The sequence below is a fragment of the Botryllus schlosseri genome, chromosome 7, assembly GCF_051294905.1.
Source record: "Botryllus schlosseri isolate E-star chromosome 7, Bs_hap1, whole genome shotgun sequence".
Taxonomy (NCBI): domain Eukaryota; kingdom Metazoa; phylum Chordata; class Ascidiacea; order Stolidobranchia; family Styelidae; genus Botryllus; species Botryllus schlosseri.
The window spans coordinates 23625435-23638867 of NC_137242.1; the positions used below are offsets into that span (position 1 = coordinate 23625435).

At 41.6% G+C, this 13433-nt stretch overlaps 1 protein-coding gene and 1 long non-coding RNA gene across 2 annotated transcripts in view; one reads left to right on the top strand and one right to left on the bottom strand.

The window, feature by feature from the left end:
* Window positions 1-13433, bottom strand: part of LOC145442848 (bystin-like) — a 360604-nt gene that overhangs the window by 222876 nt on the left and 124295 nt on the right. The window lies entirely within an intron of this gene.
* Window positions 1067-13433, top strand: part of LOC145443014 (uncharacterized) — a 301527-nt gene continuing 289160 nt past the window's right edge. The window contains exon 1 of the long non-coding RNA XR_013916268.1: window positions 1067-1199. This is a non-coding gene — a long non-coding RNA (uncharacterized LOC145443014). The remainder of the gene's footprint in view (window positions 1200-13433) is intronic.

Consider the following 13433-nt stretch of genomic DNA (forward strand, 5'->3'; position numbering starts at 1 on the left):
GGCCGCACTGTATAAAATTGGGATAATAACCCAAAACGTATTATTGTTATTTGATTAAATAGTGAGGACAAGGAGATAATATATATGCTCATTTAAAACAAACCAAACATTGATTTCATGATATCGTACACGCGTCAGAAACAGTGGCGAGATGTCATAGGTTGGTCGACCTCAATAACCAATTGGTCAAAACTATAGAGATGAAAGTCGGCTGTCCCGATTCTGAGATCGGGATCAAAATTTAAATCTGCGAGCAGCGAGGTGTTCATAGATTTACTAATTCCACTTTTGGCTCAGTTCCAGGACACACAATGCTGACAGCATCATAACCATGTTAGCTTTAAACACGCTAATATTATATGTGAAGATAAATATAAATACCCTTATTCTACAAATCATCAACGCATCAAGACCAATAAAACGCATCGTATAAGACATATTGTGCTTATTACGACAGTTTTTGCTGTGTCAGTATTTTTGGTCTTGTTTTTAAGACAAATTTCGCTAATCAAGAAACGACATGATTTGTGGTCTTAAAAATGAGACTGGAAAGTTGACATGGGCCAGGAGCTGTAAGACATAACTAGCTTATTGAGATAATTTTTGATGTGTCAGTATTTTTGGTCTTGTTTTTAAGACAAATTTCGCTAATCAAGAAACGACATGATTTGTGGTCTTAAAAATGAGACCGGAAAGTTGACATGGGCCAGGAGTTCTAAGACATAACTAGCTTATTGAGACAGTTTATGATGTCTAGCATATTGAGACAGTTTATGATGCATCAGTTTTTCTTGTCTTGTTTTTTGACGAACTTTGCTAATCAAGAAACATCATGGTCCGTAGTCTTATAAATCAGAATGGAAATTGTCATGAGCCCGGAGCACAACACGTAGTTAGGTTTATTTGACAAATTTTGATCCATCAAAGGTCATTGCAAATACAATCTAGCGGTGACTTGAGAGCGGAGAGCCAAAACGTATTTGGTGGTGCCATGTTTGTCCATTTCTCGTTGATCACATGTCACACTTCAAATAAGTCAAATACAGGATGCATTTGCACTAGAACAAAAATTCAAAGTACCGTACCTTGTCACTTTTCACTGACACAATGGTGTTGGCACGTCGCACTCACCACAAATACTATTATATACTCAAACTACACTATATATTGTTTGGAGGATTGTATACAAATTGGTGAGTGTTATATAGAATGATAATGATAGATAATGGGTAGGCTATATAATGAACTACGAATTCAGGTATATATGTTATGCTTCCCTTCATGCAGAGCCTAATACTGACATGAATACCCACACAGCACTCGTGGGCGACAATGGTCTTATTTTTCAGCATTTTCAGTCTTAATTTTGAGACGAAAAATCATTGTTAAGACCGATTGGTCTTTAAGACATTTTTTTTCTAAAAAGTCACTTTAAGACCATAAGACCAAATTTGTCTAATTCTTTTTTGTAGTGTACGCATACAGAGAACGAATCTACCAAAGACACGCTCGAATCGATTGTTTTGTAAGCACATCACTGAAATTATTAAAACTGGAGTGACCAATCTGAAATCACACTCTTGATCCGAATTATCTCAATCTCGTTTAGGATTTTTGTGATGTTTAGCCCAGGTGAAACCTTTCAAACTGAGAGAGCCTTGAGATTGGACTGTCGCGTCAGAAATAAAAGATATTGTAGTGAGTATTTACCACAGAACAGTGGTTCTCAAACTTTTAAAGACAGGCCCCCTTCACGCCCCCCTTATCGTTATATCACAAAACGTAATCAGGATGCTAGCAAACCTAACGGATAGTTTAATGGCATGGAAGGTTACGACTGTGGATGAGAGATTTTTACATTTGAAATTCAGACTAAATACAGAGCAATAATTAGGACTTGTATGGAAATCGTGCGGAGCGTGAAAATTTTTTTCAGTTGAGCTCAGCTTCGCGCCCCCTTGGGATGCTTTCACGTCCCCAAGTGGGACGCGCCCCCAGTTTGAGAATCACGGCCTTAGAATTATCATGGAGAAATAGGCTATACTAAGAAAAAGATTATTCAATTCGCTGCATTAATTTGATTTTTAGTATGCATTTTATCTATACATATTTTTATTAAGTTTCTTTAGACTCTTGCGGGCCGCACAGAACGGTGTTGCGGGCCGCATGTGGCCTGCGGGCCGTAGTTTGCCTACCCCTGATCTACGCAAACAATAGAGGAAACTCGACAGCGAGCATCACAGGTTTACATAGACACATGTAGCCTATGTGCCAGAGACTGGAAACCGTGGTTGTTTTCGGTAATAGGCCTATATTGTGCATGACAGTCATTAAACAGAAAATTGCGTATGGCGTTGCCACGAATTTCACTCTGGCTCTAGTGTACTTTCCTACCCAGACCTAATTTGGCGTCACCGCAAATATCAAGTTCTTTGTCGGCCCCCGCTATCATATGACAGGCGACACTACATGCTAAACAGCGATAAGAGACTACACTTGCTTGAAATTTGATAAAACGGCTATTCATTGGAAATGTGGGCGAGGTATTAGCCTAGGGAATTCATCATTTGATATTGCACAATATCACATTAACAATCAACTATACCAATTATCAAAATCCGAGAAGCAGAGGTGCTGGCTAGTGGCTACTGGTCAGGAAGACATGAACGAAGTTCGGAGTAAGCTACTTCCATTGCAGCATACTAACTCAAGGGGCTGCGTTTCAGGCTTATTTCCTTTCTGATTCACAGTTTTACCAATGTTATGACGTCTGTTCTGTTCTACTTGAGTACCAACGACGACTACTTTTGACCATCCCAGCCGCGGCGAAAAAGTACTCCCGCTACTCGAACGTCAAATAAAATAGCGTTATATTTCTCCTTTAGCGTGCACTGGCGCGTAGTAGTTACTATCAGTGAACCTAATCTCAACTTTGGCCTCAGTAACTAAATATGTGACCTCCACGAGATAGTCGGGCACCAAAATCCTGTGATCCTATATTTTGGGCGTCAATCACATCCCGGCAGAGTCATCGGCATCATGTATAAAATATGTGAATCGCGCCATCATCACAAACGCCTGTTATTGGTCATGAGATTGGAGCATTGGCGTCATCTATCGTAAGCACATTCTACAAATCTTTACCGCGTGATGGTTATCCAAGGTTATCCAAGAGGAACAGAGATGGTCACAGTCCGGTTCAGGAAACGGGAGCCGGATCCATAGCAGGATTTCATCGATTCTCAACGTAGCCGGACTGGAACAGGATTTTTATTTGCGTCGCCCTGGTCGCGCGAAGTGCAACATTTTTTCAAAGGTAATGAATGAATTCTATCAATAAATATGTTACTTACATATATTGGGGTCGCATCTGTATACCACTGGGCTCATTTGGCAAGGACAGGAATATTCGGTGTTTAGACGTAGCAATATCGACGGTTTCGGTGAACTTGCCTCTATCACTTTGTGATAATGTTTCGTCGCTAACGATCTCGCTGCGAGCGCACAAGCGAAGTCGCAGGTTGGACGTCACGTTATTACGAATATAGTTATCAACTCAATCCTGTAAATATCGTGTTTATTTATAATTTTCAGGAGGGGCTCCAATAATAAATGCAAGAAATCTAGTGACAATAAATCACGCGAAGTGCTAAGAAAAATTTCAAGTCAAACAAATCTGCTACGAAATATTCTACTTTATGGTCTGGTCATGTACGAAAATCTGCGAAAAATGTGGCTGGCCCCTGGTTATGCCTATGCGTCAGAACTGATGATTTGGTCATCATCACATTTCGCGGTCGAACTAATCAAATTTTGGTTGGCCTTGCAATTTTACCTGATGCTATACAGAGTTGGTCAAAGTAGTCACCGTCGCTACTCAAGTAGAAGAAGAAGTAACGCCGAAATTTCTACTCGATTAGAAGTATGAGTGGCGGTTGACAGGTAAGTAAGTAAGTAGGTATTCAACATCTATTTTAGCATAAAAAAACTGAAAACTGTCAAGTAGAAGTTGAAGTAGTATAAAATCAAAACTACTTAATAAGTAGTGCGAGCAGGCAAAATCTACTTCAAGTACTTCAAAAAGTAGAAGTACTTCGTTACTGATCACCTCTTATGTTATAACTAATTTCGAGAATTACCTCGCAGGCCACACAAAACCTCCTCGCGGCCACATTTGGTCTGCAGGCCACGGGTTGGCTGCACCTGATCTGTATCGGTATTGTAATAAAATAACAGTAATTTATGGCACATATCCTTTGAAAGCAATTTTTTTCATGATTAAGTAGTTGAGTCGGAGCCACTATAGTTTTCACGACTCCGACTCCATCAAGCAAAAATTAGCCACACTCAGACTCCGACTCCACAGCCCTGGTCCCAGCAATAGATTAATCAAATAGCAACGTATATGTGTTTCTTAGACGGCTCTGTGCTTATGTTGCGCATGCAGTGCCCACCTTGACCGGCACTCTCGTATAATTTAAATCGAACGAATATAGTTCATGCGTTTATATTCTCGCGGATTTGTAGATGGGTAATGTATTGTACTAGGGATGGTATGATCCTCTGAAAGGTTCTGTGAAAGGTGAACGTGAACCTCATGACGTCACGTGGCGTCTTATTGCTAATTCCAACACTTAAGTTCAGTGAAATGATAGCCTATATTATTGTACATTGTACACGATACCTAGCGACGACTCGGGTCACATAATGCCACAATGCTGAAGTACATATTGACATTTTAAATGTCACCAATATTGCAGCATAGCCAACACCCGGGGCCTACGACAGGGTTGTAACCAAGTCACAAGGCTCCGAGTCACAAGCCAATCTCACTTTTATAGTTTTGACTCGAGTCAAGTCGAGTCATTTCAATTCACCGCCGAGTCAAGTCCGAGTCCAAGTCAGCGAGCAGAGGGTCGAGTCCGAGTCATGGAATTATGACTCGAGTCCGAGTCCAAGTCATTTTGCTGACTGCTCAGTTTCCAGTTAAAGTCTTGCTAAACCCACTTTTTATAACTCTGTTTGGTGATATCGAATGGTTCGCATTTATAATATAACAATTTTCCTCACTTTTAGCAGTTTCTGGTCGCATTTTCAAGTACCATAGTACCAACAGACGAAATCCCAATAGCTTCGGAATTACAATGAAATGTCGGTCTTGGCCGTCTGAGTCTCGAGTAAATGACTTGGTTCGAGTCATGCGAAATGACTCGAGTCCAAGTCGAGTCAATACACAGTTTGACTCGAGTCGAGTCGAGTCATTTCCGTATTTTGAAAAAATGACTCGAGTCAAGTCGAATCATCAGAAAATCGTGACTCGAGTCGGACTCGAGTTGAGTCATGACTCGAGTCATTACAGCCCTGGCCTACGATATGAATATCGTAGGCCCCGCAACACCCCAATCACACGGATTTGGTCTTTATGATACAATAAACATATGAAATCGAGATTGACCCCGTTCGCGTGCTAGATTTTTTACATCAGACAACGATATCAACTTCATTGATTCGTTGAATAAGCATCATTCACTGACTATAGCCTTATGCCGTGGATTTCTCTCTTGATGTTGTGTGATTTCGGGTCGTTTCGAACTTCAAACCTTGTTCTGGGGAGTTTTCTGAGAGGGTTTGTTAATTGTGGTCACGCTTCGGTGATTTTCAAGAACATGGTCAAGTTCAAGTTCTAGTTTATGCCGAAATATGAGTCATAAACTGGTTTACTATGCCTGAAAATGGTTGGATATGACAAGAGAAAGTATTCTTCGTTGTTTCATGCAATAAACTGGGCGGTAGTCCGATTCGGTATTTATCTGAAATTTGACCATTATGACCACGCCCATGTGTGAATTTTTCATGTATTTATGATTTTTCGATATCGGGATAGCAGGGTTGACGGCTTGATTGACGGCTTGTTCGAAACCTGGCAACGGTGGCTACGCACTAAAGCATCATTTTTGACTCTCTGACGCCATCCTGGGGGTCAGCCTTGGAAAATGAGAAAGAGAGAGAGAGATTTTTTAGAGAAAAAGTTTGTTTATTCAGACTTATAACAAAAGTTAGACATGTCATAGGGTGTCGATCGATGGCGAAAACTGTAGAAGGCTATACTCCGCCCACTTTTAAAATTCAAGAGACCATAGTCAAGTCGGTTGCCCGACATATGAGCATGCGACACAATGGAAAACGACAGTTAATCATGGAACACATCAGCATGCGTCACTTCAGCATGTGACTGTATAACCCAAAAACTTACCCTAACCCGAAACATACCCTAACCTAACCTAACCTAAAGCCTAAACCTAACCCAACCATTAATCCAACCCTAATCCAAGTCGCTTCGACATCTTCCTGTCTATTCATTGTATCGCATTTTTTGTGGTGTATTGAACTGATAAAATTGCTAATAAACCAATGATGATGATGAACCTACCCCTAACCCGTAATTTAACCCACATGCTCATTAGGGTTGTTCAGAATTGACCGACTATCAAAAAGTCTAGGTTTTCAGTCCGTTTCCCATGCCTTATACCTTAAAAACAAATTCTGGCTACTTTTTTTTGTAATTCATCCCCTGCATCCATGTGCATTTTGCCGTTTTTTCATGCACCAAAAAAATTCTTCGGAATTTGGGGATTCCCCCGTTGTGAGTGACTCGACAGCAATCGCATGTGTTCTCATTGACGTGAAGCGGATGTTCTAGCGTTGGTGACGCGCTAGGCACGGCAGTGAAATGGGGATCATTGATTACTCAGGTATTTTGCTGCTTTGTTGTTGAAGAACTGCATTTACGATTGAGGTGCAGGACTTACCAGGTAGCTTTTTGGCTCATGGTGTTAGCGAGTCTAGCGCAGGATTAGTCATTATATTATTGTAGCAGTATTGAATTATTCGATCTAATGGACCTGATACTCTTTCTTGTCTACTGGGATAGAAAACAAAGCTTGCAAATGTATTTTCCAGTGACTGTGGAAAACAGCCAATCGGTTGCTCTGAATTTTATGTTATTTCCTAAGATAGCAATATACTGGTCGGAGTATTTCCAATTTAGGAATCATTATCTTCCAGAATCAATAACTGGATCTAATCCGACTATTCTTGCTCAAGTTCTGTAGTATGTGTTTGACCTAAGAGAACTGAAATGTTTCCAACTATTCTTTGTTGCTTGACTGAGTTGATGTATATTTATTTTTTTAGGATTAGCTCTAGTGCGAAATGTCTGAAAAAAAAGAAAATTGCCATCTAGTGATATAGTATCAAAGAAAACTAAAAGATCACGGTCACAGACACAGCATTTCCTAGCTGGGCCATCTGAGGAAACATTACGAGATCGAAGCTGCTTACTCTTAGGAAAGTTATGCAGTATGTGTTACACCTAAGAGAGCATTCATATGCGAAAAATGAACCAGTAAAGTTACACATCCAGGACGTAGGAGATGAAGTACGGTAATAGGTTTTTGGTTCCTGGCTGCCACAAAGACCATCACACAAGTCAATGCCATTGAAAGATTAGAGACAGTGGGAAAACAGAAACCAAATGACTGTCACTAAAGAAAACTGCAGGCCAGCAATATGTATCAAGAAAACAAAGTGACTTTGAAGCCAACTTGAGTAAGCTATGGGCAATGGGCATAGAGGAGCTCCTGACGCGATGACGACAATTGAAGCAGGTACACTTCTCTCCGGCGATAAGAAACATGAATACAAAACATTTTATTAGGATCAAAGGGGTCCGTGATTAGCAACGATTGGTGGCAAAGATACAGTGTTGAAAGTGAAAACCATGCAACAAAAGAGACGGACCGAGAGTGCACCAGCTTCAAGTAGCGAAGGTGAATTTACAGAGAGCTCATCTATATCTTCGCAGGTAGCTGACACTTCCCACAGCAGTGATTTCGAAGTGGCGCAGTTGACATCGGGTCATTCCTTTAAATTTGTGACTCTAAAAGCGCCTGTAAATCTGTTCAACGACAAAGACATATGCCAGGTTTCTGATCGCTTGAAAGTCAGCGATAATGCTGCTACCATGATAACTGCAGCACTGATTAAAGATTGCGATTGTGACCCTAATGACTTTCATCTTTCAAGATCTGGAACCTATCGACGACGCATTGCAAATCGTTTTAAAATTCCTATGTCGATTGTGGAATAAATAGCAAACGATCCACCAAAGCACATCTCATTGCGCTGGAATGGAAAGCTCTCTAGGAGTCGTTTGAGGCCTTGGCAGTGCTGGCATCGTCTGCGTGTTCCAACGCATTTGAGAAGGGCAAACTTCTTGGCATTCGAACTCTGAGAGTGCTACAGGAAATCACGGGCTGATCCGTCATTTGAACTGCTGGAACTTTATAATTTAACAAAAATGTCGGAGCTCTTGTGTTTGACGCAACATCCTCAAACAATGGAAAAAATAAAGGTGCTGTTCTGTTACTTGAAGAATTGATAAACCGGAAAGTTTTTTACAGTGCTTGAATCCATCATATTCATGAACTAGTCATCCGGGAGATATGGAAGTGAAGTGTGTATTTGGATCGGCGACCACAGGCCCTGAAAACACAGATTTTAATACCTTCCAAGAAGTGCAAAGATATTGATCAATTAAGAAGCTCTGAAACACTTCTGTTTGATGAAGGCAGCGGGTTGGCGATGAAAGCTGATAAAGCAAAGCAAGAAATAATTCCACTGATTAAGCCATATAATAGAAAGCAGAAAGAATTCTTGATAAGAGATGAATACAGAGACTGTGCAACAGGCGCCTTGGTGATTTTAGATGAACAATATGTTGATAATCGTTTTCGCAAGCCTGGTGCTACTAATAGCACTGGATGGACGAGTCAAGTGCTGTACTGTCAAAAAATGTTCATGTGGAGTGAGCAAATGGGCTATTCTGAAGAGTTCATTAGAAACTCGGTACGAATGAATATTGCCCAGTTTTATGTCTCAGCTTGAAAACTGGTATTGCATGTGACGCACAGAGTAATGATCTCAAATTCTTTCATGACATGACGGACTTTACATCATGCGATTTCGCGGTTGCTGATGTGGCATATAAAAAGATGTGAAAACATCATTGGCATCTCACCAAGGAAACGGTGGTATCTACAATGTTCTCGGCTAAACCAATGATTCCTGACAAAGTGAAGGAAGCAATGGCTGCTAAATTGCTGCAAATGCCAATTCTTGAACAATTTCGCAGATGTGTACCTCTGAGTCTAATCTCTGACTCTGTCTCTGAGCCAATGAGTATGGTTGATTTGATTGGACTGGAATCGTGGTTTCTATTCGATGCTATACATACTGAACATGATTAGTTGGGTCTTCCAGTTTCGGAATGGCATACTGATCCGCATTTTGTGACTGCTTAAGAATTTGTGAGTAGCGTAGTGTTGAAGTAGTTAAAGACGCAGCAGAGCGTTTGGTAAAATTGAATACCGACTTTGATGCTTTAAAAACAGATGACAAAGAACAGCGGGCGAGCCTCTTACAAGCCGTGGGAGATCACGGGAACATATATGCCGATTTCTCTAAAGCAACCATTTCATCCACCTGATTTAAGTAGTAATTGCCGAGTTGATCTATTTCTTTTCCTTCTTGTTTCGTTTCCTGTGAACAATGTGATGTTTAAAATGTGGCTGTGAGTGAATGTACATTCACAGTTGTATTCTTGCACATGGTGATCCCGGAAATTGATGGACAATCTCAGGTAGGGTGGAGGAGTGTAGGATATGTGATCCAACAAAATGACTATCAGTCTCAGGCAGTTTTGAGGAGTTCTAAGGGAGTGTGGGACATGAAATGGTGTCCTGAACCGGCAATACTTTCTATAGTAAGGTTATGTAGCACTCCAAACCGCAATAGCTGCATAAACCCAGCTTACATATGACGTTAACTAGCCTAGTCCGAATGGCGATACCCAAATTTTAGGGGAATCCCCTATTTTTAGCCGATATTCTTCCAGCTCAAAATGCACACGGATGCAAGGGATGAATTACGAAAAAAAGTAGCTAGAATATGTTTTTATGGTATAAGGCATGGGAATCGGACTGAAAACCACGACTTTTTGAAAGTCGGTCAATTCTGAACAACCCTAATGCTCATGTGTCGCATGCCAAATTGTCGTATGCCGAAGTCTCGCATGCTGTAATGTCGCATGCTCATATGTCCACGGACCAGTCAAGTCACGGTGAGGTCACGGTATGAATTTGAAAAGTGATGGTCAATTCTGCAAAATATGCCCCCCCCCCCCCCTTCAAAAGGGTTAAAGGCTTCTATGACTATATTACTGTAATTGATGACTGTCAGGCTCCAGTTTCACAGTTATCTTATCGACATCTGAGTAAAATATAGCATCTGGGTTTTTCTGGGTTTATTTGGCCTTCACATCTGGGTTTTTTCGAAATATCCCAGTGGCATCTCTGGCTTGACGGTTACTTGCGTGTGGTAGTTATTTAGTTACGCAAACGTCATGCTTATCAATAAAGATTATAGCTGGATCAAAAATGTACTGATCCGGCTCCAGCGAAAATTATAAAAAATCCGTCCGGGTATGCAATCCGGCTCCGGTCCATGCTGCGCACTAGTGCGTGAGCGATACAACACGTTTTTGCATTTATATCTAACTTGATATTCGTTATTTGATTCAAGATATATGAGCAATCCATCTTTCTTTCACACAGCTAGCAAAATGTAACGACTTTGAATCATCACTCATACTTCGAAAATTCAATTTGACTTGAATTGTGACTTGAATCGAATCGAATCACGTTCGAAAATCGGACGGACTCGGATAGGATTCGGAATGGATTTTGTACAATTGAATTTTGTGACAGTCGGATCGATTGAGTAATCTATTGCAAATTTTATTTCGGATAGTTGTAAATTTTGTTTCGGATATTTTAGGACAGGGTCGGCCAACCCGTGGTCCGCGGCCACATGTGGCCGGCGAGAAGGTTTTGAGTAGCCCCCGAAGTAATTTTCAAAATTCGTTATATTGTCAAAAAAATTACCCAGGTTAACTTGCAAAATCAACCAAAAATTGGATTAGCCTGACTGTGAAATTTGGGATGTTGATGGTTTCGACGCAGTAGCGTAGTCATGAGTCAGATCCCAGCCACATTTTCGTAGATCTTCGTTGTAGGACGCCCTGCGCCCTCTCACGGTTCATACACTTTGTAAGATACAACATCATTATGGTACATCGCCCATATCTGTATATCACGTGACTTATATATCTTTCTTCTCGCTACCACGTGACTTACCATTTATCAGCTCGTGCATTTCAATTACAAAAGGAGACTCATCTGCGATATCCTACTGTATATTCCATACATATTCGATCAATATATCTATCTGAGGCAATACTGTCGTTGCATTCACGTTGAAGTTGTCAGATCAAGGACTAACGCAGGGACGTGCGTCTACTACGAAAAGAGCTAAGTATATCTACCCAGCCACACATTACGTGGGACTCAGGTTACAACTCTAGCAGGTTATCAGACGCCATATCTGGTCCGCATCGTATACGACCATCAAGTAGAATATTTGGCATCAGATTTATTTGTCTTGAAATGTTTCTTAGAACTTCGCGCTATTTTTATTCATTCGATTTCTTGTTTTCAGTGTTGCCACGCTTTCCAGAGTTTCAGAGAGAGCGTGTGTGCGTGTCGCCTCAGTGGTTCTCAACCGCCGGTCCGTGACGACATTACTGCCGGTCCGCCGGGTAAAGTACGATTTTATACCCTAATTTCTAGATGCGATGTTGAAGGCTGGTCCATTCATAAAATAAAAAAATATCAAATTTTAAACTGATTCAGAGCTTCGAGAGGTAACATTAGGCCTGGAAGAATGTCCGATTTGACTTAAAGTTCAAGACCTGTCATTTGACGACATGCGAGCGACACGTACAGAACAAATACAAGCTGACTCGTCGATAACCAGCGCAGTTTGCGCGATCATTCGTTTTCGATTCATTCGTTTGTGCATGTCCGTGGGGCACCCCAAAACGCCCAATTGGAGAGGAGTCGAGCTTGAAAGGGGCCCAAAATCATTTTGCAAATGAACATAAATCAAAGCGTATTTAAAAAAAGCTTTTCCAACATCTTTTAAATTCGTTTTTCGCTTTGCGCGACTTGGTGTCACTGAATGTCTTGCTTATTAGGTGCCCGTCTCCAAGAAATAGGCTACTCATGATTAATAGAAATAGGCATTTCGTCGTCAGGCATTACCGCGCCACTACGTACCAACGCATCATGAAATTTAGGCTAACATGGGACTCAGAAATGTGTGTGAAAATTCGGCAGCGAGAAAACCGATTCAGTGATGAATGATCGAAAATTTTCGCTATTGCTGTGATTAAGCTACATAAACTCTCTGTTTACACAGAGTAGAATGAAGGTACTCACAAGTACGGGTGACAACATCCACGCAACTGTGGGGTCTGGGGACGGAGCCCCCGGAAGTTTGGCTTATCGCACTGTGGGGGCCCAAGACCAACGTTTTTGGGTTTGGCTGACAAAGTGCTTTTCGGCCCGGATTTGCGGATGGCCGGTATAGCTGTTTTAAGGTGTATTCGTGCGGCGCGTTGTATTAGTAGTTGCTAGAGTAGCCGCGTCTGGTGGTAGTGGCCAATGAGCAAGGTAGCACGGTAAGGTGCTTGGTTCGGCTCCGAAATGCTTCTTCTCTCGATATTGTCAGACAGGAGAATATTATTTGAGTTGGCGTGGTCGGTTAAATCCATGGCCGTCGGCGCGAAAGACTGTAATCGACTCTCGGCATTAGCACGTTTATATGGATAAGGCAATTTTACCTCGACTCAGCAGACTCGGAACCATATAATCACATGGATGCCATCATGAAGATAATTGAAGTTACGATCAAAACCCTCGAAATGTCACTCTCTAGCACAAGGGTCGGCAACCTACGGCCCGGATCCGGCCCGCCAAGCGAAATCGTCCGGCCCGCGGCATAATAATTAGTTATCACAAGAATACGGTCCGCCGCTTCATAATGAGTTTCAATCTGCAGTGCAGCGCTGCATGAAAAAAATGCGGCATTGCTACGATATAATAGTAGCCTACATCGTATATCAGTCTATTGTTACGCCATAAAACGAAGGTGGTTGAAGTAGGAGATGGAGATGGACTAGACCAGGGGTTCTCAACCCGCGGCCCGCGGGCCGCATGCGGCCCTCAGACGATTATTTTGCGGCCCGCGACATCTTTCATTATAAACACAATTATTGATGACACGGTATTGTAACATATTAATTTAGATAATTTAGCTCTTTTATCGCACTGTCCCTGTTTCGTTTGATACCGATTTTTGAATGCAGTGGTTCTCAAACTGGGAGGCGTGCCCCTTAGGAGCGTGAAAGCATCTGAAAGGGGTGCGACGCTGCGGTCAACTGAAAAAAATTTCGCGCTGCGCGCAATTTGTCT